Below are 24,821 nucleotides of genomic sequence, written 5' to 3'. Positions count from 1 at the left end.
CTCCCCCAACTCTCGCAAATTGAAAAAGGGGCAGCAGCACTGCCGGTCTGGTTAATTTACGCCGTGCCTAGCGTCAACAAGTTAATAATGATTCATGAGCAAAGCAAGCAATTACCACTCCCCACCAGGCACGCAACACCATTGAGCCATCCGTGCTCCAGCCGCCCACCCTGAAATGTTAGTTGAGGGGCGGGGCTTCCTTCAACGTGCATCTCACATGAGACTGGCGATGTAATTCGTTAGTATGCTTCGGTTCTGTGGTAATGGGTGTGTGCAGTTTGTTACTTGTGTGGCCAAACCTGCTCTTATGCGGGGCCAGAGGGCTGATGTGCACGTTTGCAGAGAGTTGAGGAGGGAAGCCTTTCTTGAATCTGGCAGCATTAAAGTTTTACTGCATTTGTGCAGATGCAGAAAAATGTACTTGCACAAACGCAGTAAAACTTTAAAGCCGCTACTTTCAAAAACGGCTTCCATCGCCCCTTTGCCCAAGGACAATTAAATGCTCACATCTGCCCGTTCCAAGGATGCAAGCCAACATATAACCATGTTATGTGTTTCACAACCGAGGGGAAGGGGCTTTAAAGCTGCTACTTTCAAGACTTAAATCGCCCATCTGCCTCCCACATCAGTTGACCCTGGGGGGTAGAACAGAGGTTGGAGCCTCCAAGTTAGCCCTGCCCAGTTTTTTGAAGGGGTCCCTCCCATCACCAGTTACTCCCCAACACGCAAAATATAGGTTTTGTTTTGCCCCTGCCCCCCACAAAATACCTCTGGGGCATTGGTACACGCAGCAGAGCTCTGCTAGGCTCCTCACGAACACAGCAGAATTAATCACTTGCATAAGTACAGGTATAGACAACCGAGGAGGACAAGGAGTTCTGTGGAACAACCCCTGACAATAGGCACGTCATGGTAACGTCCTAAAGTTCTGACTCAGAAGCAAGGGCTTGCATCATAAATCCAGATAGCACCGATATATCCATGAACCAATCATGCAAAGCACATGAATTCAAACTTTCAATTGACTCTCGAGTCCGACCAAAGAGAAAAGATTGGGGTCATGTTCCCAGGTTACTATCACACCACTGTGGGAACTGTGACAAGAGAAAGAAGGGAATGAGACAGAGGACTGAGCAGGGAGTTCCTCTGGGCACAGGCTTACATTCACGACACATTACACCAGTGGTATTCCAACCTTTTTTATGCGGAGCACCCCCTTCAGGAAAATAGTTGTTGCCATGCCCCCCAGATGCCTTATCTACATAGATCCTCTATTTAAAGCAGTCAATGTACTCCCGTTTTGAAGAGCCTCTCGCCCCCTTCCCCTCCCGGACATCCTACACCCCCCGGGGGGGGGGGGGGCCAGCCCCACATTTTGAAGACCACTGCATTACACAATGAATGTCCGGAGGAGACATCCCTTGCAAAGAGGTCTGCCTCTGACAAAGCGACACTTGCTGTTCTCTGCATTGGTCGATCTATACGAGGGAAGGTGACACCACTACTTCCAGCGACATGCATACAGAGCCTGAAACCAAGGCACTTCCAGTTATGCTCTTCAGGGTACAGACGCAGGTGCACCCTCCTTTAAACAAGTAAATTAATCAAGGGCATAACCTGGGCATTTGTCCATGCTTGTACAAACATTTGCTCATTATTTTGCCCCTTTGGCTAACCCCCACAAGACAGGTGCAGAATGAGACGTTTTCTTTGTTGGCATAAAAAGGCCGCAGATTCATTTTCACAACATAATAAACTCAAAACACTGCAAACAAACGTAGTGAAAATAGTTCCGAAGTTGCAGAGACTGCTCCGTGTCCAAAACTTGCTTTCCCCTTCCCCAACCAAGTCCACAGTAGGCTAAAGCTCCCCCAACCCTTCTCCTGGGCTGGGAGAGTGCCGTTTAGTTGGGGGAAGCTGAGCCCTTATTGCTACCACCAACGCCCCTGCCGCTTAGGCCCCCAAGAAGTGCTGGTCCCGAGAAGATCGAAGACCCTTCCGGCTTTCCCACAGCTCATCCGGAGTCGGATTCTTGCCTCTGGTCGCCAAAACACTGCCATGCCAAAGGTGGGTCCACGCCCACCGTGGCTATCCCCTTTTCAATTTCATAATTCCAGCAGCTTTGTGCACAGATTCCAATAAAACAGATTCATGCCCAATGATGACAAATGCACTCCATCCTTCAAATAGTATTCCGGGGACTTCAAATTGATCAGGCCTTGCCTGATCTGGGGGAAACCTCTGGCCCTGCAAAATTCTGCCATTGCCCCATTCAACTTCCTCCTCAATTTTTCCACTGCTGAATGACTTTCAGCGCCCCTCTATTCCTGTCTTCGAATGATCTCGGTTTCCCCCAACTGTGAGGACAACTCCTGTAATGAGAACACCATCTCCCTCATCAAAGTCCCCCTATCAAGGCTTGTCAAATCGTTGTCGCCTAGGTGAATGATCAAGACATCCAGCCTTTGCTGCTTACCCAGTGATTTGTTGATGTGCCCGGTCACCCTGTGCCACCATATCCAGTAATCGCCGGCAGTCAATTTTCATATTTTTTCCCTCTCCCTCTCTCTCCCCCCTCCCTCCCTCCCGGCCTCCCTCCCTTCCTTCCTACTGCTGCTATTTGGAAGCAGATGAGGAGGACATTAACTACATTTTATCAGGCCTTATGTACCTCTTGTAACACCCGGACTTCCATACCCAATTCTCAAGATTGCTTGCAGACCCATTCCTACCTCGGCCGCTGATGTGTGGGCCGCCCCCGCCCCCCCCCCCAGCCTGAAGTAGAGTGCACCAAACACGCCTCCAGTCTCACCCATACCTGTCAGTGCCATGTCCATGACCCTCCTGAACTGAAAACGGCTCAAGGCCGACCCATCCCCATGCAAGAATAATGGTGACCGGCTGCCTCCCCTGCTGGTAAGCCATCAACCCTGCTACAGGACACACTGTGCTTCCTTGGATGCTATAAAGGGTGACCGTCCTCCCCCTGCCCTTCTGGTCGGTCTTGGACTTTCTTAAATAAATGCACACCCGTTCTTTTGATAACTGCACATCCTCCACCCTTAAAAACCCTGAGCCCCTTCCCTCTTTATTCTCAGGCACCAGCTCGCTTACTCTAAAGGCTCCAAAGAAGGCCACTGAAAAGGCAACAGAGAACAAAACCCTTGTGATTTCACTATGGCAAACCATCCTAAGGGGCTCAATTAAACTGTGCAGTTTTACAATATCAATAGGCCGCCTCATATCCGGTTTCCTCTCTGTCAGCTTCCCCCAGCCCTTCATTGCCATCATAATGTAATGCTCCTTGGTCGGATCGGGATTCCCCCCCACACCCCCCCCCCCCCCAGCTTGAAATCATGGGCAATTGCCGCTAAATGCCGCTAAATGATAAGTCATCCAGGATCTGGTTTTACCAGACCGCCACCAGTTGCTCCCCAAGATGGCCCGAAACCGTGAGAGCCTGATGAGTCAGTGAAGAGCTTGAGTTTCTCGCTAGTGGCCCACTGCTCCCTCCATAGCAGTAACCCATTGAACTCATCCAGAAACCCATCCCACATTCTGAGGTCCTCTTTCACCTTGGCCCCTAGACGCACATGTTGAGACGCGTGTTGCAAACCCACTGTTTTGAGCTCAATACTCCTGGCAAACACCTTCCCTGCAGGGTTAACTTTTCCCGCAAAATTCAGATTACCCGCCGATGATTGGAGCTCCCTCAGGGTAGCCTTTCTCCTGCCCCTCAACTCCTTGATCGTTTCCTTCAGCTTCATCACCTTGTCCCTTGGCAGCCTGCACCTCCCTGCCACTGAGTCAATCTCGATTCCGAGGAATGTAAGCTTTGTGACTGGCTCAACTGTCTTACCTTTGGCCAACGGGCCCCCCCCCTCCCCCCATCTCCTCCATCAATTCCTGGAACCTGCTCATAAGCGACCCGCACTGCCCCGTCCCCTCTTTCCCGATGAACAAGAAGTCGTCAAGGTAGTGCATTACTCTCCCACCGTGTGCCCTCGGCTTCAGGGCAAACTCTAAAAAGGTACTAAACTTTTCAAAGTAGGCGCATAAAATAACACAGCCCATTGGTAGGCCCCTGTCATAAAAGTATTCATCTTTCACGTTGAAGCCCAGCAAATGATAGCTCTCCTTGTGAATCGGTAGTAACCGGAAGGCGGACTCAATGTCAGCCTTCCCCATTAGTGTGCCTCTCCCTGATGACCCCACCAGCTCTACCGCATCGCTAAATGAGGAATAGTGGACCCGGCACATCTCGGCTATGCCGTCGTTAACAGACACACCCTCAGGGAAGGAAAGATGCTGTATTAGGCGAAGATGACCCTTCTTCTTTGGTACCAATCCCAATGATGACACCACCAAATTATCCAATGGCGGGGGGGGGTTGAATGGGGCCGCTACCCTCTCCAGCTTTATCTCCTTAGCAACCTGTTGTGCAACAACCTCACGCATTCTCAATGCTGACTTCAAATTGTGAGCTCCCCTGCTCCCCACCGCCCCTTTGTAAGGGATCCTGAACTCACAACTGAATCATTCCCAGAGCAACTTCGCATCCGCACTTTTGTGATATGAATTTAGAAAAGGAATGCAGGAGTACCGGTGTGAGCAGGTGGCTCTTAATTACGCTTAGCCTTCTCTTTGGGTTTCACGCTACTACTCTACTTCCCCTCGACGGAAGGAGAGCTGTGGTCCCCTGAACCTCTGCTACCTGTGTGCTTAAATCTACATGCTTTGCCAAAGGGACAATCCCTGTCTGAAAATTTCCAGCACACAGCCTGCTCCCCCTGATAACTGGGACGACGATTCCGGAAGGAGCGCCCGCAAAAGGACCCCCTTCCCCAGCACCCATAAGACCCCCCCTGAATTTCGCAAAATGAGGCTTCTCACCCTGGGCCTTGTCCCCCCCGTCTCCCTTGAAGGTACAATTTTCCCAATGTACCCCCTCACATCAACCTCATCCCAGGATATTGCGGGCCACACCTGCATTTTGAGCCTGAATCCCAGATCATACTTCAGCCAGGCATCGCCACCATCAGTCAAGTACAAAGTATGTATCTACTGCTCATAAGCAAACAGTGCCCCTGCATCCTGTAGGAATTTCTCGATCATGATAGATGCCAGCATCCTGAAAGTTGCCAACCAATTGTTGATGTTCTCTTCCACCTTGGGCCTCTCCCGCTCCTTCTTATCCCTTTCTTTCTCAGACAACTCACGCTAGCCCATCCCCACAGGCTCTATGTCTAACAAGCTAATGATCTCAAAAAAATTATTTCTGCCAAATTCTCTTCTTGTAAGCTAATGGGATGTGCCACACTAAGGAGTTCCCCGCCACCCTTACTGGGGCAAAACCGGCCATTGCCCTCCCATACTGCGTGGTGGCGTTGCCCCACACAATACCCTGACCCTGTCTGACTGCCGGTGTTGTTGGCTGCAGCACCTGGCCAACCCCTCCTGCTGGGGTTTCCCTGGGCAGCGCGGCTGCTAGCTTACGCCACACGGTCCCCTGCCCTTGGCTACCCGCAGGTATTGCCAACACCTGTTGCCACTGGCTAACCCCCCCCCCCCCGGCGTGGTTTCCCTGGGTATTGGGGAGGCCCGAGTCATGTCCCCGTGGCTTGCAACCCCCCCCCCGCCCCTCAGACACCCATCCCCTGATTATCACCTTGCTGGTGCACCGCCGCCTCAGCATTTCTCCCCACCTGATTGAAAGCATTTACATTTCCACACAACAATTGCCTGTTCCCCTCCCCCCCCCCCCCATTTCCCCATGCCTGTAAGCACTGCAACAACATACCTTTAACCTGCTCCAAGGATGCAGGTCCCTCGGCTGCTACCGCCGCCGGGTTGGCCACAGATGCGCTGGGTGCACTGCCGCTATTCCTTGGAGCTTCTGCAGGTACGATAGCCGGATTGCCCACAGGCTCCTGCTCTCTCCCCTTGCCTCTCACCCCTGTCGTTTTAGGCTTCTTGGCTGCCTCAGCCTGCTGCGCTTTCGCATTGGCGGTCATGTTCCTCTTCCTCTTTGCAGGCTGTTCTTCCTCCTGGCTGGGACCTGGCTTTCCACATCCTCCTCAATGGCCTGGATCTCCTGCAGAGCCTCCTCCGCTGAAACGTTAGGGAAGAGTAATGGTGATTCTGGCCTTTGGCTAGGCCCTGCTGCTTTGTCGCCCAGATGTGATGCCACCAACTGAAACCAGTTTGGCCCATGCTTGGCGGCTGCCACCCTTGCCATTGATATGAACTGCTCAAACTCCTCATCAGAGCAGCAAAATCCTGGCCTGCCCTGGCCTGGTGTAGACATCTTCCTTGTTACAGCGGCCTTCTGGCACACTCACTGCACTGGCTTGTTTCTCCTGGTTCTTGGTTCTCTTGGTTTATTTCTTCAGCAGCAACCTCCTGGCACATGCACTGCTATGATATGATATGATATGATATATGATATCCTTTGGCGGCCACCCTCAGGCACATGCACTGCAGCAGGCGAGCTTTGCAGCAGCCTTTGGGCAGCAAGTGTTGTCCCCCCACTGCCTCTGGTTTGTAAAGATAAATTAGGCCAATCCGCTTTCACAATGTCTTGTATTTAGATTCTTTCAGACCACAAAATCTGTTAAAATGTTGGCTATGCTGATCTGTTAATGCAACGTATTTACTGGCCGCTCGAAACTTTCTTGTAAAGATAATGAGGCCAATCAGCTTTCACAATGTCCTGCATTTAGCTCCTTTCATAACCTGGGCATTTGTCCATTTGCTATGCCATATGCATCACCAATATCTCATTCTTGCAAGCCCCTTTTTCCTTCCCCTCCAGTAAGGTGCTGCATGAGACATTCTCCTTTTGTTTGGCATAACAAGGCCGCAGATTTATTTTCACATATATACAACCACAGCAAACAGATATTGAAAATAGCTCCAAAGGTGTGGTGACTGCTCCCCATCCTGCTTCCCCCTTTTTTCCATGTCCATCGTAGGCTCAACTCCCCAAGACCTTTGAGTCTGAGAACCGCCTGCCCCTGCAGGTATTTGCGGACTGGGGGAGCGCCGTTTGCTGGGGGGAAGCTGAGCCCTCATTGCTACTGCCAGACACCCCCGCCGTTTAGGCTCCCAGGAGGCGCTGTCCAGAACGAGCGAAGCCCCTTCCAGTTTAGCAATGGCTCATTCAGAGTCTGTCTCTTATCATTGGTCGCCACAACACCGCTCCGACGTCCTGCGACACCGACGTCCCGGCTCTGCCGTCGCTGCTCCTCTTGTAGGGTGGGTGGGTGGGAAAACGAAATCCTCTCCTGGTCAGCAGGCGCCCGGTTGCTGGAAGAGCTGCAAGTGCTCCTGTGCCGGGCGCCTGCTGCTTATGAATCCCTTGCTCCTCCCCTTTCCATTGTTGGCCCTTCGCGGGCTTTTGGCGCGCTTGGCGCTTCTTTTGGACGACTCTTCCTGCCCTCTCCCCTGCCCCCGAGGGGGGGAGGGAAGAGAGAGCGGAAGGAGGAAGGCCCCTGCCCCGGTTATCGGGGTGCCTCCTCCATTTTCCTTTGGCTTTTCCGTCGTCACCTTCATAACCTGGGCATTTGTCCATTTGCTATGCCATATGCATCACCAATATCTCATTCTTGCAAGCCCCTTTTTCCTTCCCCTCCAGTAAGGTGCTGCATGAGACATTCTCCTTTTGTTTGGCATAACAAGGCCGCAGATTTATTTTCACATATATACAACCACAGCAAACAGATATTGAAAATAGCTCCAAAGGTGTGGTGACTGCTCCCCATCCTGCTTCCCCCTTTTTTCCATGTCCATCGTAGGCTCAACTCCCCAAGACCTTTGAGTCTGAGAACCGCCTGCCCCTGCAGGTATTTGCGGACTGGGGGAGCGCCGTTTGCTGGGGGGAAGCTGAGCCCTCATTGCTACTGCCAGACACCCCCGCCGTTTAGGCTCCCAGGAGGCGCTGTCCAGAACGAGCGAAGCCCCTTCCAGTTTAGCAATGGCTCATTCGGAGTCTGTCTCTTATCATTGGTCGCCACAACACCGCCACGCCAAAGGTGGGTTACCGCCCACCGTGGCTCCCCCTTTTCCTCTTTAGTAGCTCTAGAATTTCTGTGTACCCCATCTCCTTTGGAGACACAACTCTCTCAACCCTCCATGCCTGATACCCACCTGCCCCTGCAGGTGTTTTGGGCTGAGAGAGCGCAATTTGTTCGAGGAAGCGGCGCCCTCGTTGCCACCACCCGACGCCCCTGCCGTTCTAGGCTCCCAAGAGGCGCTGGTCCGACTCCGTTCCTTGCCTTGTCCAACCATCTCCTTCCTAGACACCACTTTCTCAACCCTCTGTGCCTGTTACCCCCCTGCTCCGGCAGGTGTTTGTGGGCTGAGAGAGCGCCCTTTGTTCGAGGAAAGCGGAACCCTCGTTGCCACCACCAGACGCCCCTGCCGTTCTAGGCTCCCAAGAGGCGCTGGTCTGACTCCGTTCCTTGCCCAACCATCTCCTTCGTAGACACAACTCTCTCAACCCTCCGTGCCTGATACCTCCCTGCCCCTGCAGGTGTTTTCGGGCTGAGAGAAAGCCATTTTGTTCGAGGAAGCGGAGCCCTCGTTGCCACCACCAGACGCCCCTGCCGTTTTTTAGGCTCCCAAGAGGCGCTGGTCCGACTCCGGAGTAGTGGAGTCTATACCTGAAGCTACTGTACCTACTGACTTGTCTTTTGGCTCACAACTTATCCCACCTTTTGCCACATACTACTGGTGTTATATTGATTCCACCGAACTGACCCACGTGCGCAAGCCCCATAAATTGCGTTGTGTGTTCGTGGCCACTTCTGCAGCCCAATGGTTCGCCTGAGCCCTCTCCCCCGCATCAATGCCCTTGCAACTACCAGGCCCTGCAGTGATAAGGTACCCCACCATGACCCAACCTGGACAATCTGCTTTGTAGGGTACGCCCTCCTGTGCATTGGCCTTGGTGGATCAGCCACTGACCTGAGTGCCCCAACGACCTTCACCCCTTGGCCAATTCAGATATGTCCCCTCCCATGCCCACTAGAATCTGCCCAGATAGGGTTGCCTACAAGGGTATCCATCTACCTCCGTGCCCTTATTGCCTCCCCGGCCTATTCTCCCATCCTCTCCTAACCTGCTGTATATCATTTGGAACGTTGGTAGGAGGATAGGTTTTTTTTTTTTTTTTTTTCTAATGCGCTTAATACCCCGAGGTTTTCCAGCGCTAGCATGGGATCAAACCTATGTTGCTCTGTGTCGTCTTGCTTCCAAGGCCAGCCTGCTCCTCCCGAGCTATCCTCACCTCTACGCTTTGTACATCCCCTGATTAGCCCTATTCACTTAGGTACACTCACTCTTATGTCCTCCAAATTTGCAATGCCTTGCCACTCCCGACCAACCACCTTTGTGTGCTGGAAATTCCCTTAAACGCCTGCTGCACTACAAAGTTGTCTACCGCAACGTCTCTTCACGGGCCACCAAGTGAGTTCCGTAATAGAGTCCCTCACTGCAAACCCCTATCAGTTACGTGCGAATTCAGTTGACCCATTTGAACACTCTGTAGCCCCTGTGTCACCTCTGTGGCTGCTACCACAAAACACAAACAAATGCCGTCACCCACGTGGCTGATAACTAATCCACTGTTACTGCACATAACTACAATTAGCTAAACTACCTAATCGTTTTTCACCTCCAGCCACCCGAGCAGCACCTGCGGTACCAAATAAAAGCGCGACGTGATATCATGCCCCCACCAAGGACTTGTTTGTCCCCTTTTCCCACATTGTGTGTCCGAGCGCTTTTACCCTCGCCAAAATTCCAGATACTTTTGCTAACTTTACCTTGACCGCCATTGTGGCGTCTTGTCCTTCCAACCGCCCCAAACCCGTACCACTAGCTGCTTTATTGGAGCTCTACTGGTAGCTAGCCCTATCTTTCCCCAGAGTACAGCTGTCACCTACAATGAAAGCCTTAAACCCCACTCCTCTACCGAAACAGCAGCAGTACCACCAACCCCTGCCCCATGTGGCAGTTGCGATAGCACCGCACCAGAGATATGATCCTTCCAGAACGCCCCGCCCAGGTACACTGTGGCCCAATCAAAAGCTTTAACCCTCCCATTTGCAGCTGCACGGGAAAGTGCTGCGGGTTAAAAACAGTCACTATCTAGTGGTATTTCCGCCGCCGAAATTACACATGTTAGTCCCCCGGCTGAAGCCTTCCATACTTTCCCTGGCCGCACAACATCACCTCGCTGCTAGTGGGTCGCTCAGCCTGGCCAAAATAAAAACGACACCTAAGACAAGTTGGAACTTGGCTGTAAACAAGGAATATTCCCTTGATGACACATGCCGCGCCTCTCCCCTCTTGTAACTGTGGTAAATTAATCCACTTTTGAAAACCGGCCCTTGACTCACAGCGCCCCACACCGTGTACTTTCACAAGCAATAACTCCCTAAGCAAAGGCATCCTGTCTGATAATAATAATTAGGCATTTATCTAGCGCTTCGAACCTTCAGCGCTGTTTATTATTACCCACGGTATGTGGTGCTCATTTATCGACCCCGGAAGGATGAAAAGTTGAGAGTTTGGCCCCGCCGGGATTCGAACCTGCGGTAACAGGCTCTGCACAGAACTCAAAACGAGCGCTCTACTCGCTGTGCCACTTGACCGGCTAATAAGTTTTCCGCCCTGCAATCCAGAAATAGCAGTAGAAAAACAAACGCTGGGCCGACCAGAGAAATTCCATAGTCGAACAATAGGACCAAGAAAACACAAGTCCTACTATACTGCCGATGCTTCTTGATACAACTGTACATTTGCCTGATTTGCCCCTTGAGTTTACCCCATCCAACACATCGTTAATGCCCCATGAGCTAACTAACCCCTTATTAGTGACATACCCTACAAAAAAGGGAGGACCTCTACCTCGCCTGTGCCCCCCAGGGGCAATTTTGGCTAAAGGTGGATGGCCGTGCAACCCGCTCGCGTTTACCTCATTATTGGGTTATCCTGAATAATGTGAACACTCCGTGCCCCTGCAATGAAGTGCAATCCTCGCCCTGACCTGTACCGCATACTCCCTAAAGGCAGAATCGCATTGTCAAACTCGTGGCGCCCATAACCGTTCATGCGACCATAAACCAGTTGACACTCATACTACCATCGGCACCACCGCAACTGAAGAATATATGCAATATGCATCGCTTTCTAGCACACATAGGTATTTCTCTCTGGGATGTGTAAACAGTGCTTGTTGAAGCCCTCGCAGACCCTAAGCGATCGGAGCCGACAAAAAGGTTAACATAAACCATCTGCCTGATCAGCGTGTTGTGTACACCCCGAACCCAACTGCAACCTTCCCCACATGTGTGACCTGGGTGGGCATACGATCCATACACCTAGCCTGACAACCCCAGGTGCAACATGTAAAACAAAAGGCACGCTCTGCTGCAGCTCATATTATTGCAACTAAATCAGACATTTCTAGCAATTTTCCTTACCGAGAATGCTCCCACAACGGCTACTCTAACGCAGCTTCACACACTTGGGGTGTTGAACATGAACACCCTGCTGCCACCCCAACATGCCGCTTCTGTGCTCGCAAGTGGCTTGAGGGCGAAGCGCTTTCGGAGCAGGGTGCCCGACTCACCGTCACATAATCAGGCCAGTCGATATGTGGGGCCCGATACCAGATTCTACTGCTTCTACCCCCAATAATACCGCTTTAACACATCCCGCACAAGTTATCCCTCACTTTCCTGATTGCACCATCCCTTATCTTGCCGGCAAAGCCCATATAGCCAGCCATCCCATTACCCGCGAATTACATAAAAAACTGTACCTTCACAACTGGAGTAAAAAGCGAGGAGAGGGCGAACGGAGAGAGCAGGGGGTCGAGGTGGCAGCGCTGCTAATTTGCGCCGTATTTGTTTTGATTCTCATCGCGTGCATAATGAGGAGGTATTAAGAGGAACGCGCTTATATAAACGCTGAGAGGATAACAAACTCCGGCAGAAGACATTTGCCGGCTGCAGCATTGCCTTCAGGACATGTTGACAAACGGTGCACGCGAGCTCGCAATCCATGTGCACTAAAGCTGGAGAGGGCTGCGAACACGAGGAGGCCGCTGGAGCGGTGCATGGGACAGCAAAGAGTGCAACCACCCTCCTGAGCAGAAGACTCCCGGGAGACGAGTGTGCACGGCCGCCCCCCAGAAAGGCGAATAAAGAGGGAAGCCGACTGTGCATCCCACAACAGCAAGGAGGTGAAAGACGACAGCCACACGCCTGCATGTGAGGTGCACTCCCGGAGCCATCGAGCGCCGCGATTCTTTGTGTGGAGAGAGCACCCAGTGGACTTGTGAAAGTCCGAGCCCCATGCGGACGCCTTACCGCTTGACCTCGGACTGTTTTGCTCAGGAGCGGAGCGGCCCGCACGCCCCATGGCCGGAGCCCGGGTGCTGCTGATGGCCCTGCTTTTGGGTGCCTCCGCCGGGCGCCGGCTCATCTGCTGGCAGGCGCTGCTGTAGTGCCAGGACGAGCCGGACTGCTCCTACGCCTACAACTTGTACAGCGCGGCGTGCGCGCCGGTGCTCCCGCACCGCGGAGACCCATCCCGGAGAGCCTCCGCCTCCAGCGGCCGCCACTGCCCCAGCCATTGCATCTCCGCTCTGATCCAGCTCAACCAGACCAGGCGCGGACCGGCGCTGGAAGAGTGCGACTGCGCCCAGGATGCGAGCTGCCGCGCCACCAAGAGCGCCATCGAGCCCTGCCTGCCGCGCACAGGAGGCGGCGGGGCCTCTTCTGCCGCGGCGGCCGGGCCCAGGGTGCTGGGCTGCACAGAGGCGCGCCGGCGCTGCGAGCAAGACCACCGCTGCAATGCGGCCATGGGCAGCTACCTAGCCCACTGCGGCAAGCTCTTCAACGGCCGCCGCTGCACCCACGAGTGCCGAGAGGTCATCCAGGACATGCTGACGCTGCCCAAGGCGCGGCTGCTGAGCGAGTGCGTCTGCGACGGCTTGGACCGGCCCATCTGCGAGGCGGTCAAGGAAAACGAAATCCTCTCCTAGTCAGCAGGCGCCCGGTTGCTGGAAGAGCTGCAAGTGCTCCTGTGCCGGGCGCCTGCTGCTTATGAATCCCTTGCTCCTCCCCTTTCCATTGTTGGCCCTTCGCGGGCTTTTGGCGCGCTTGGCGCTTCTTTTGGACGACTCTTCCTGCCCTCTCCCCTGCCCCCGAGGGGGGGAGGGAAGAGAGAGCGGAAGGAGGAAGGCCCCTGCCCCGGTTATCGGGGTGCCTCCTCCATTTTCCTTTGGCTTTTCCGTCGTCACCTTCATACTGTTCCAAAAGAACGTTGGCTATGCCGTTCTGTTAATGCAACGTAATTGCTGGCAGTTCAAAACTTTTAACCCCAACGGTAGCTATGGCGGCCCGGATCCGCCTCCTTCGATAACGTTCCGCTTCTGATCACTTAAATGGTCCCCAAATTGCAGCCCGTTCCCCTGTCCTCGTGTTCAGTCTATGAAAATGAAATATTTACTGTAGTTTGAAATTTTCACCCCAAATGCAGCTTTTGCGGGCCAGGTCCATTTACTTTAAAAAGTTACTTTCACCCAATTGCGGGCCGGGTCCTTTGCGCGTTTCGGTGACCCCACATTAGTGTTCTGTAAATTTCACACTTCCGCGGTCCAGGGCCTCAATGACTGCTCCCCCACTCCTGTTTGCGGTGGCTCACCTCGGTTACTGCTGCCTACGCCCCCGGGTCTCCTCCGACCCAGAACTTCGTTGTCGGGTGCTCCGGCTCCACCATCAGGTCCCTCGCTGCCTCTTCCCATGCCGCACCACGCTCCCGACGGCACCAGCTCCACTCGACGCTCCTACGTCGCACTGCTCCACTTCCTCTCCACGCAGCTCCTCCTCCTAGCGGGTCCAAGCGGCGGCCCCAAGGCACTTGCAACGTGGCTGGTTCGGTCGGCCTTCTGGACGGCACTGGCTCCTCTCATTGCTCCCTCGCTGCACAGCTCAGCTTCCTCCAACGCAGCTCCCTCTCCTAGCTGCAGCGGGTCTGCATACTCGCACCGTGGCTGGAACGGTCAGCTTCTTCCTCAGCTCCTGCTCATTTTCACGACCGCAGCTCCTGACTCCTCACGATCTGCTGATCTGGAACTAAAAAGAATAAAAGAAAATGGAAAAAGGCACCGATCCCTCGGGGCAGCAGGCGCCTTTCTGCTTGAGCCAGAATCTCCTGTGGAAGGAGGCCGGGCAGCTTATATGCTGTCTGGCACACCCCCTCCAATTGTTAAATTTGCGTGCATTTCTCTGTTTTTCGCGGGCTTCCCCGTCCCTTGGCCCTGTGGCCTGCACGCCTCCCCCTTATCCAGGGGGGAGGGAGGAGAGTACCCTGCCCTTGATATTAGGGCACCTCCATCATTACATCGACACCTCCACAAGCGAAGGAAATTTCGAATTCCCATTTAGGATGAATGACTATCTGGCACGTTATAAAAAGGTTTGTCCTCTGCGTGACAGTAAAGTCAAGGGTATGCAGGGTGACCAATCGAGCCTTGCATGATAGCAGGTCTCGGATCTTTCTATGCAACGGACAAGTTCCAGACTCTGGTGAAGAAGGGTCAGCATGCCGGGGCTGTACCGAGTCGCAGACACCTATCCGGTTTGTATGGATTATCAACAAAATGGTGTAGCAGCAGCACTCAACTTCACTTGACGAGTGTCGGCCCTGAAAGGCAGCAGAATTGAAGGAAAGTACCAGAATCCTGCACAGCAGCAGGGATCCCAGTGGAATGGATGGCACAGCCCTGCTCAGCAAAAGGGTCCAGAGTGCACAAGCTGAAACACCTAGCCATGCATGGCAGCAGGCCTTTGGGTGCACTCGGTGAGATATGTCGGTGCCTTGGATCAGAGCCTGTATTATGGTTAGGTGCCAACAGGGCCGTGGATTGAAGCAGGCCACCAAAGGCTCTCAGTTTCATGCATGGTTCTGCAAGGCAGCAGGGCCCACAGTCAGCCCTAGAGATAAGGGGTGTATTGACCTCTTTTACTCTGTAAAAATTGGCAAATACTCCCAAAACATATAAATGGGGAGTAAAAATACTCCCAACAAAAATGGGGGAAAAAGGCATGTAGTATAGTGCACCCCTGCTTTCACCTTCACGACTCCATTGATATGTTTCCACCAGTAGTGCACGTAGCACCAAAGGAAGAAACTACTATTTTAACTGCCTGCCCTGTATCTTTTAATGTGCATGAATAACTGGGCACAAAGAAATGGCAAACCTTTCTGTTTTTCAGTTCAAACATATATTTATTCGCTGATAGAATACTCATTGAGAATTTGACTTCAATTTCTCCTCCCCTTAAAAAAAAAAAAAAGTTAGTCCAGAATCATTTTACTCCCAACTTCAAAACATGGGGAGTAAAATACTCCCACTTTCAAATGTTATCTGGAGCTCTGCCCACAGTGTACTGGGGACAGGTCTTTGCAAGGCAGCAGTCTACAGTGCAGCTGAAGTCAGGCAGTGCCACCATTATGGAGAGAAAGGGGGGGCCGCTGAATCAGCAGGAGCTTCAGGATTTTGGAAAAAAAGGCCTCCGCTTCCAGCGGCATCACCTTTTCAGTCTTAATGGTGACGCTACCCCTCCCCAGCAGGCGAGGGGCAGCGCCATCATTGAGGCTGAAAAGGCGAGACGATGTCCCCTGCCAGGCAAGTCTTTAGAAAATAAATGCAGAGATCAGCACAGAGTCCTAGCCAGGATTGTCTAACAAGTGGGGCCTGAAGCTAAATGTAGTTGGGACCAGTGCAGTGACATTAACATCTGTAAATACCCGCACAGTAGAGAGGGTTCTGATCTCTACAAAAGGCTGCCTGGCAAGGGTGCCTGTAGCCCATTGAGCCGCTCCACTGCTCCAAAATGGAAATTCGACAACCCCATTGTAGCCTTCAGGTCTGCAGGGACATGGAGGAAGGCTTTGGTTGTGACCATCAGTAGATGGGTGCTCAGTTTGGCATATATAAATGCAGGTGTCCCTACACCAGCCAGAGAAGAGGATCAATCTACAAGAGGAATGGCTACATCTTGGGCAGACGTTCAGGGGGTTCCTTTGCTCAACATCTATAGAGCTGCCACATAGGTAGGCGCTAACACCATTGTGAAGCATTATTGGCTGAATCTGAAAGGAGGGGCTGATAACTGGTTATACCACAAATTAAAAGGATTAAGTACACATCAGTATGCCACGCATTAGTCAATGGCGATGAGCCAGCCCAGCACATTCGACAGAGAAATCGGGGTCGCTGAATGAATTTCTGACTCGTTGGAGCAGCGATGCAGCAGTCTCGACAGCCACATAAGGCAAGACAAGGGAGTGCAACCAAATTGATATGCAACATTAACTTTAAGTGTATGAGAATGTAAATAATGCATTAGGACAGATCTAGGACACATTGAAATATAATGGATCATACACAATGGGTAAAACGTTGTGGAATTTAGATTTGTAGTGCACAGTTTAATCACTCCTGGCTCGCCAGCGTTGGTTCCCTACCAATGGAGTCACTTTTCTGAGAATGTTAGGGGTGCGGGGGGGACATGGCATCTGAAGAAAAGCTGCCCCAGCCAAATGTATGGAGACAGAATGGTGGGCCATGAAAGTTGGGGGGTACAAACACCCCTGTCCCCTCCCTAAAATTACGACCATGCTCCCTACCGGTGGATGCCTGACACCCAGGAATTGGTTTAAGGTCCTGCTCATCAAATCTTAATTTCGAACACTGAAGAATGAAGAATAAGGAGGAGAAAGAAAGCAACAGGCAGCATTCCATTAGGGATTAAGACATAGGGCCTCATTACAAGTCCAGCGGTAACCGTGCCAGTAAAACCGGCAGGTTACTTTCAGACTTTTACATTTTACTGGCGCCTGGCTTGCCGGTAACAGCGGGGGTTTCCAACCCCACTGGTCCAGGAAGTGCGGCGCCAGTAAAATGTTGTGCCCCATTTCCATAGAGTCCAATAGAACTCTATGGGAGTGGGGACCACGGAAGCACCGGCACCGTTAGCAACAATGCCGGTGCTTCCGAATGGTCTGCCTACCGTGGCCGCTGTGCCTGCCAGGGTCTGACATGTCGGGCACAGCGGCTCCAGCAGGCAGGCTTGTGCTGTGCCGGTCCGGAAACAGTGCTGGTAAGCTTACCGGCACCGTGGTTTCTGGACCGGCACAGTTGTAATGAGGCCCATAGTTACTGCCACAGAGGAAGAATTATTCTGGCATATTTATTCACCTATGCAAAGCTCCCAGATCTTGTATGACAGAGGTAAAGCCTCAACTACAAGAAATATCAGGACGCAAAACATTCCACCGCCAATGACTTCTTTACGGTCACGAGGAGACCCCTCAATTCAAGAGATGGAAGGTGTTTGAGCATTACATTACGCCAACGCTGTATGTGGAATCAGTTATTTTACTGGAAGAAAGACATTGGGGGGTCATCCGGAGTTGGGCGGTAAGGGATACCGGGCCCCGTTAAGGAGACTGGTGCCAGTAATCCCTTACCGCCCAATTCCGAGGTCCCTTAGCGGGAACCGTAAAGGACGTGTGGTCTTACCACATGTCCTTTACGGGTCCCGCTAAGGGACCAAGGCGCTAATAACAGGCCTGCTACTCGCGGGCCCGTTATTAGTGCCTTCGCCATTCCCACTGAGCCCTGTGTGGGCTCAAATGGGAATGGGGAATGGTTGGATGAATGGGGACTTACCTGGTCCTCCAGGGTCGGAATGACCCGGTAAGTCCCCATTGAACCAGACCAGACCCGGACACGGTATGGGAGGCAGCCATGGTGCTAATAGCACCATGGCTACCGCCCAACTCAGAATGACCCCCATTGTTGCAAATGCACTGCCTAGGAACAGCAGTACAGGAGAAATTGGAGGACCGACATACCTGCGCTTTCTCAAGATGACACAGTAGTCAACTGAAGCAAATATGAAAAATGCAGTTGAACGGTTCATTGCTGCCCTCGGGGGGGTTGGCAAGTACCTGCAACTTTGGGCCACAGACAGATGAAAGATTGCATGATCAGTTAATGTTAGAGTGCAGATTAACAAGGGCCGGGGGCCTGGAAGTCTCTCTGCCAGACATTAGTCCTGGTTACGAGAGCCTTACCCAGATTCTTTAGCTCACTATTTTTCACAGAGGAGAAATATCCTGTCCTGCTCTGGGGCAGTTCAGTACCGAAATGCTAGGCAATTCTCCTCTGAACAAGAGTACCAACAGCAACCCCAGAACGTGTTTCGGTCTGGTTGGACCTCATCAGTAAGGTGGAGCCGTGCCTCTCTAAGAATAGTGAGCAAGGGGTCCAGGTCTGGATTCCCCAAGTAACTTAGGGTGAGATCCAAAGCTACTTAAATTATGCAAATTAACAAGGGGGTGTCCTGGGAGTCTCCCTGCCAGAAATTAATCCCGGTTACGAGAGCCTTAACCAGATCTTTTGCTCATTATCTTTCACAGTGATATGATGATATGATATGGCATTTATGACGCGTCTATACACAAGTATTTCAAGGCGAGGCAAGGGAGGGGGAACAGAGGGAAGACAGACAACAATCCTACTAGGACAGGTGACATTGAGATCGCGCAAGTGGAGGGGAGGGGGCGGAGGGGAAAAGTGCAATACATAGGATAACAGTAAAATAAATGAAGACAAGGGTAAGAGCAGACATCAGGTGTCAAGTGCTAGTAGGGGCTTTGGGGATACAGAACAGTCCCCGGGTGCAAGGATTGCCAGGGGGCAGTGCAGGTGTGTAACTGGCGGGGCGGGGAACCTGGGCCCGAGATCAGAGGGTAGCCAGGTAACCAGTGCAGTTTCATATTCAGCCAGGAGATCAGCAGGGAAGAGGAGGAGAGAAAGCAGAAGTAAAGAGGAAGGTCTTGAAGTGCTTCCAGAACCGGAGATGGCTCTCCACAACTTTCGGAGAGGCAGTGAGGTTGTTCCAGAGGGAGGTCCCAGCAGATGAAAGATCTCCTCCCACCTCGCTGCTTGGAGAAGCAACTGACTCTGAGGGAGTTGGAGGCGGATGAGCGAAGAGCTCGAGAAGCAAGATATTTAGGAAGAGAGAGTTGAAAGTATTGGAGGTCCCAGGCCCAGAAGGCCTTGTGGACAATGCAGAGGGTTTTGAACTTAATCCTCGCCGCCACTGGGAGCCAGTGCAGAGATGTCAGTCCTGGAGAGATATGATCCCTGGGCTTGAGGCCAAGGACAAGTCTTGCAGTCCTATTTTGGATGAGTTGCAGAAGCCGGAGAGTAGAGGCAGGCAGATTTAGAAAGAGGCTGTTGCAGTAGTCCAGCGTAGAGAGAACCAACGCTCTGGAGACAATCAGCTTCTGGGGGAAGGAGATTAAATGAAGAATACCTCATATGACGTGCAGCTGGTAGTGTGACTTCTTAGAGGTGCGAGGAGAGAAGGAAAGGTGGAGTCGAAGATGACACCTAGGTTTTTAGCCTCACAGGTGGGAGCAGGAAGAGAGCCAAGAGAGGCCAGCCAGAGAGTGACAGGAAAGAAGGGAGCATGTGTGCCAATGAGGAGAATCTCGGTCTTACTGGCATTAAGGCAGCGCACCACTCCTGGATAGCAGACAGACAAGAGATGAGAGGAGAAGAGGTGGCGGAAGGAAGTCATCCGCATAGCACTGAAAGTTGGTGAAGAGAGCATAAATGCAGTGGCCAAGAAGTGCCAGGTATTGGTTGAACAGCCATGGAGAGAGGTTAGAACCCTGTGGAACACTACAGGTAGAGATAGAGATAGAGGAGAGGAAGGACCCAAGTTGAACCTGGGAGGGTCGATCGGAAAGGAAGGAGGTCAGCCAAGCCAGGGCCTGATCGGTGATACCCAGGTTATCAAGGAGACGGTTGAAAAGGATGGCATGGTTGACCGTGTCAAAGGCATAGGAGAGATCAAGTAAGATGAGGACACAGGGGTGTTGGAGTCGAGGTTGGAGAGCAGGTCTTCACGGATGTTCAGGAGAGCAGTTTCTGTGCTTCTGGCAGCTCTGAAGCCAGACTGATGGATTCAACCAACAGATTCAGTGTGAATATTAAGCTAGGAGATGGCCAGCTTTTCCAGGAGTTTGCCCAGGAAAGGAGTGATGGAGATTGGGTGATAGTTAGCCGGGTATGAAGCGTCGGCAGAGGGTTTCTTAAGAAGAGGGTGCGAAAGGGAGTGCTTCAGAGGGGAGGCGAAGACTCCAGTGGCGAAGGAGCGGTTGTAGAAGTCAGCCAGGGCAGGAGCCAGGTTGTCAATGTGTTCCTTGATGGTTTTGGAAGAAACGGGGGTGAACCGGTTTGGATGTAACTTTCATAGATCAAACTTGTCTAGAAACCTTGTTTGAAGAGGACAGGGGAAAGGCAAAGAAGGGGGAGGAGAGGTGGCCAAAGGCAGAAGAAGAGCAGGGAGTAGAAGGAGGAGTGGGAGAGGAACGGAGGGAGCACAGGGTGTCCTGGGTTTTAGAGATTAAATGAGAAGCCAGGGCCGTGCAGAGGGCCTGGGAGGGGGCAGGATAGGTAGAGACTGCAGCAGGATTGGCCAGCTCCTTTCAGATTTAAAAGAGCTCGGTCGAGATTTTAGATGCTGCTGAGACACAGGCTTCGAGGTGGGCTCTCGTCTTGGTGCAGACAGAGAGCCAGTATTGCCTTTGGAGCAGGAGGATGTACCAGAAGTATGCCATATCCTCTCAGCCACCCTGCACTTGCGTTTAAGGGTGATGAGGTCCGAGTCGTACCAAGAGTTGCACTTGGCTTTGGGCTTTAAGCGGATCCTCATGACAGAGGCAAGAACATCGAGAGTATCAGATATAGCAGAGTGGAGCATGGAAAGGGCTGTATCAGGGTGTGAGTCAGCCAAGAGGTGGAGGCGGGGGTGAGAAAGTGGTGGTGAAAGCCTCAACTGACAAAATTTTATGGGCCAGACAACCGAGAAGGTAGGTGGCAATGCTGGCGTTGGCTTGGCCGAAGGGGTAGAGAGGGTGATCAGGGAAGAAAGGAGAAAGTGATCACTACAGGAGAGAGGAGTGGTGAGAGGGATCGAAAGCGGAAGGTATGATCAGTACATCCAGAGTGTGCCCTACAGAGTGAGTTGGGCCAGAGGGGAGAATAGAGAGGGAGAGAGAGTCGCAGAGGTTGCGAATTAGTCCAGAGGAAGGACAGGAAACATCCAGGTGGATGTTAAATTCTCCAAGAAGGAGAAGTTGAGTGGTCAAGGCCAGGAGGAAGGAGGAGATCTGACCAGGTAGATGGTAGCCACAGTAAGGGAATGGCCAGGAGAGAGACAGAGAGAGAGAGAGCCTGCACACGAGGCATTCGAAAGAGGAGTAGTCCTGTGTAGGAATGACAGAGGTAGGAATCCACTCGGGGAAAATCAGTGCTACACCCCCTCCGGAACGGTTGGATCTGGGACGGAGAGGATCTTGTAGCCGTCAGGTAGGCACAGCCCTGGGCAATGGCGACTTTGCCCAGCAGCTTGTTGAGCTCCTCGTCGTTGCAGATGGTGAGCTGTAGGTGGCCTGGGGATGATGCAGGTCTCGTTGTCCCAGGTGCATTGCCGGGCAGCTCCAGGATCTCAGTAGTCCCGTACTCAGCACGGCAGCCAGATAGACTGGGGATCCGTCTCCCACCCGTTCAGCGTAGCTCCCCTTCCGCAGCAACCGGTTGCACACGTCCTACTGCAAACTGCAGGCCAACCCAGGAGGAGCGAGTCTTGGCCTCCTTGCTTTCCACATCCAAACATGCTGGTTCAGATTAATTCAAAACCTTCCACCCATCACATTTTTGGTTTCAGTTTGTCTCCCTATGTGAGAGAGGGTATGCCCAGATGTGGGTCCCTAGCTAGCTGAGCCATGGGGAACCAAGCTGCACCTCACTGAGGAGGCCCAACAAGGCCGAAACATGTCTGGGGTTGCTTGTGCTTCCGTGCAGAGGGGACCTGGCCTAGAAGTTCGGGCAGGGCTGGCAGTACCCGACTGATTTTCATATGGCTGGACCCCTTTTGCAACAGCGCAGGCGGGCTAAAAAAAGGTGGTGTGGAAGGTTGCCCAGAGCAATGCCAGTGGTTCAGATTTATTCAAAACCTTCCACCCATCACTTTTTTGTTTTCTGTTAGAGTGTAGAGACAGAAAGGTCAGGGAGAAATTCTAGTGAAAAAACCATTAGACAAAAGTGCAGTGAATCACGTGATATCAGAAAGAAAAAAAGTCACCAGACAGAAAACGTGTTCAAAGGCACCCAACTGGATGTCAAGAAGGACATAGCATAGGAAAGACACTGTGCCACCAATTAATTCACAACTACAAACCAGGGGTAGTGAAGAAGCAAGAATGAATTCAATACCTCTGTTACAGGTGTGACGCATCCAGACATATTGCGTCCAATGTGGCCTGCCATGAACGTTGTATGCAAGAAGTGCAAGCAAAAGGCTTATCTTGTGAGAAGTTGCAAGTCTTATTTGTTAGAGGAATTGTGCGAAAATCCAGAAGAAGCACTATTCGCTGTGAGGAGGAGGAGGAGGAGGAGGATGATCTCGATGGCCCAAAAGATAGAATCTATATAAACAACAATCCAATGGAGAGGATTATAAATTCTTGAGTGAAGTACACCTGCGTCCAAAGAAAGTGTTCAATTTGTCATTTATGAATGCAACACAGAATAAAAGATGCAACTCCTGTGGCATACAGAGGTGTGAAAAGCAGGGCTGGAAACAAAAAGTGGTCCTGGAAAGATTTTTCAAAGTGGCCCCGTATTTTAACAAAACGAACGGGCACAGCGAGTGCGCCCAACCCTCGAAAGGTTTGACTGCTTGCATTAAACATCAAATCTTTTTTCACTCAAGATGTTTAATTTACTGTGCACCCACTGTATAGCTGTATTTTTCTCATACAATGTAGCATACCAAATAGATAGAACATCTTTTTATGACCATTCTCCCACAGTGGGATAGTGCCGGTACAGACATGCAACCCTGGTGCAGCACTGCCATTTGCAAAATTAGAACCCGGTTTCTCCGCCTGACTTAATAATGTAATTATGATGATACTGAACAAATCATGTCACTGCCCCTTAGCTTCCCAAATAGTCAAATCTCCCAAAAAACGGCGAGACAGTGCTACGTGGAAAAACATGCATTTGCAGAGTTGCAGTCAATCACACCCACATTCCTCAGGAAGCAAAGGGCAGTTAAGTTGCAATATCCAAAAAGTATTTAAAAATGGTCAGAACATTACCATCTTGTTCTGATAATAGCTCGTAGGCTGAAATATGAGGGTGTATAGAGGACTGCTAAATGTGGAACATCTCCTTTCCTAGCAGGTCTGTGAATCCCAAGAGGAATGGATGCCTTGACCAGAGCCTTATAATGGAGCAGTCAGGACTAAGTCCGGGTGAATATCCCTGATGTTAAGCACTCAACAGGTGCTCAGAAATAGGTGAAGCGTAGACTCTCCCCAGGTCCCACAGGGATGATCTCGAATGCCATGTTATTACACAATTGACTGTTACTTCTCCTCTTTGATGTATCGCCCCTTTTGCCGATGTATTGCGCCCTATGAGTGTACTGATTGTATATTATGCTCTGACGTATGTATGTTGTAAACTTCTACTGACAAAAAAAAAAAATTGAAAATTAAAAATAAAAAAAACAAGAAACGGGTGAAGAGTAGATTTCTTTTTTACCCATATCGTTTTGAGTACCATACAAATGGCTGTGGTGCATCGTGCACCGTTTAATATTAAATCCCAGTAAAATAACTTAATAAGCCCTAGCACAGTCTCCAACACGAACGGTCTTCTAATTCCTAGATTTAAACTGGCTAGAGATGGAGGCAGTAGCTTCCAGGTTAAGGCAACCCAGCTCTGGAACTCGTTACTCTCCCCCCTTATAGTAGAGCACTCGTACCCAAAATTCCATCATAGCCTAATAAAGTGGCTCAAAGACGATGACTTCTAAGCGGTCCTATGACATCTTGCTGAACTGCTCTAAAGCTCTGTATACAGTCTACCAGACTCTCTCTAGTTCACACTTCCCTGCTTTTAGACCATAGTCTTAACCTCCTATTTGAAAATACTCAGAAAAAAAATTATACTGTATATATGTAAATTGAGTATGTGCAACCATACTGTAATTGTGAATGTATTTCTAGGTATAAACTAAGCTTTGAGTGATCTTATGCAATGCGCCCTAATACTCTTGGGTCTGGTGCGCAATACAAGTAATAAAACAAACAAACAGTGAATGAGTGTCAATGAGGCTAAGGTTGTGCACGTGACCAAAGTTTACACTGCATTGTCTCAAAACAACTTCTGCTACTGCAAGACATCCCAAGTGCACAACGGTCTAAAACCAGTATTGTGCAAACCACCTTGAATGTGTACATTCCGCGTGAAGACATGCACCAAATTATAAATGAACCAAAAAGAAATTAGCAACATGTCCAATACCTACTATGTATGCAATGTAACTATCTTAAATGGGTCACAATGAAGCCAGACGGTGTCCAACCAATGTGTGTACACCAAGTAAAATGAATAATTGTCAATGGGCCAGCATTGTGCATGCACAAGAAATCCCAGTAAAATAACACAATAACCCTCAGCACAGACTAACTGCACACAAGCCAAGTGTACACTCTCACTGAAAACAGTTGTGTCCAACTTCGACTGCGTGTACATCTGAGTAAAGACCTGTTTAAAATTACAAATGGTCCTCAAAGAATTCAGCCTTCTGCCCAATACTACCCATTCTGGTGCCTGAAAATGATGCCAATACTCTGTCCAATCT

At 51.3% G+C, this 24,821-nt stretch overlaps 1 protein-coding gene and 1 pseudogene across 1 annotated transcript in view; one reads left to right on the top strand and one right to left on the bottom strand.

Moving 5' to 3' along the window:
• The window catches only part of GYS1 (glycogen synthase 1), a 279,620-nt gene that overhangs the window by 135,482 nt on the left and 119,317 nt on the right, over positions 1-24,821 (bottom strand). The window lies entirely within an intron of this gene.
• Positions 12,353-13,057, top strand: LOC138566965 (growth arrest-specific protein 1-like; annotated as a pseudogene).

This window comes from Ambystoma mexicanum, chromosome 1p, assembly GCF_040938575.1.
Source record: "Ambystoma mexicanum isolate Mex_15411 chromosome 1p, UKY_AmexF1_1, whole genome shotgun sequence".
In the NCBI taxonomy this organism is placed as follows: domain Eukaryota; kingdom Metazoa; phylum Chordata; class Amphibia; order Caudata; family Ambystomatidae; genus Ambystoma; species Ambystoma mexicanum.
This window is presented reverse-complemented; position numbering and strand designations above follow the sequence as displayed.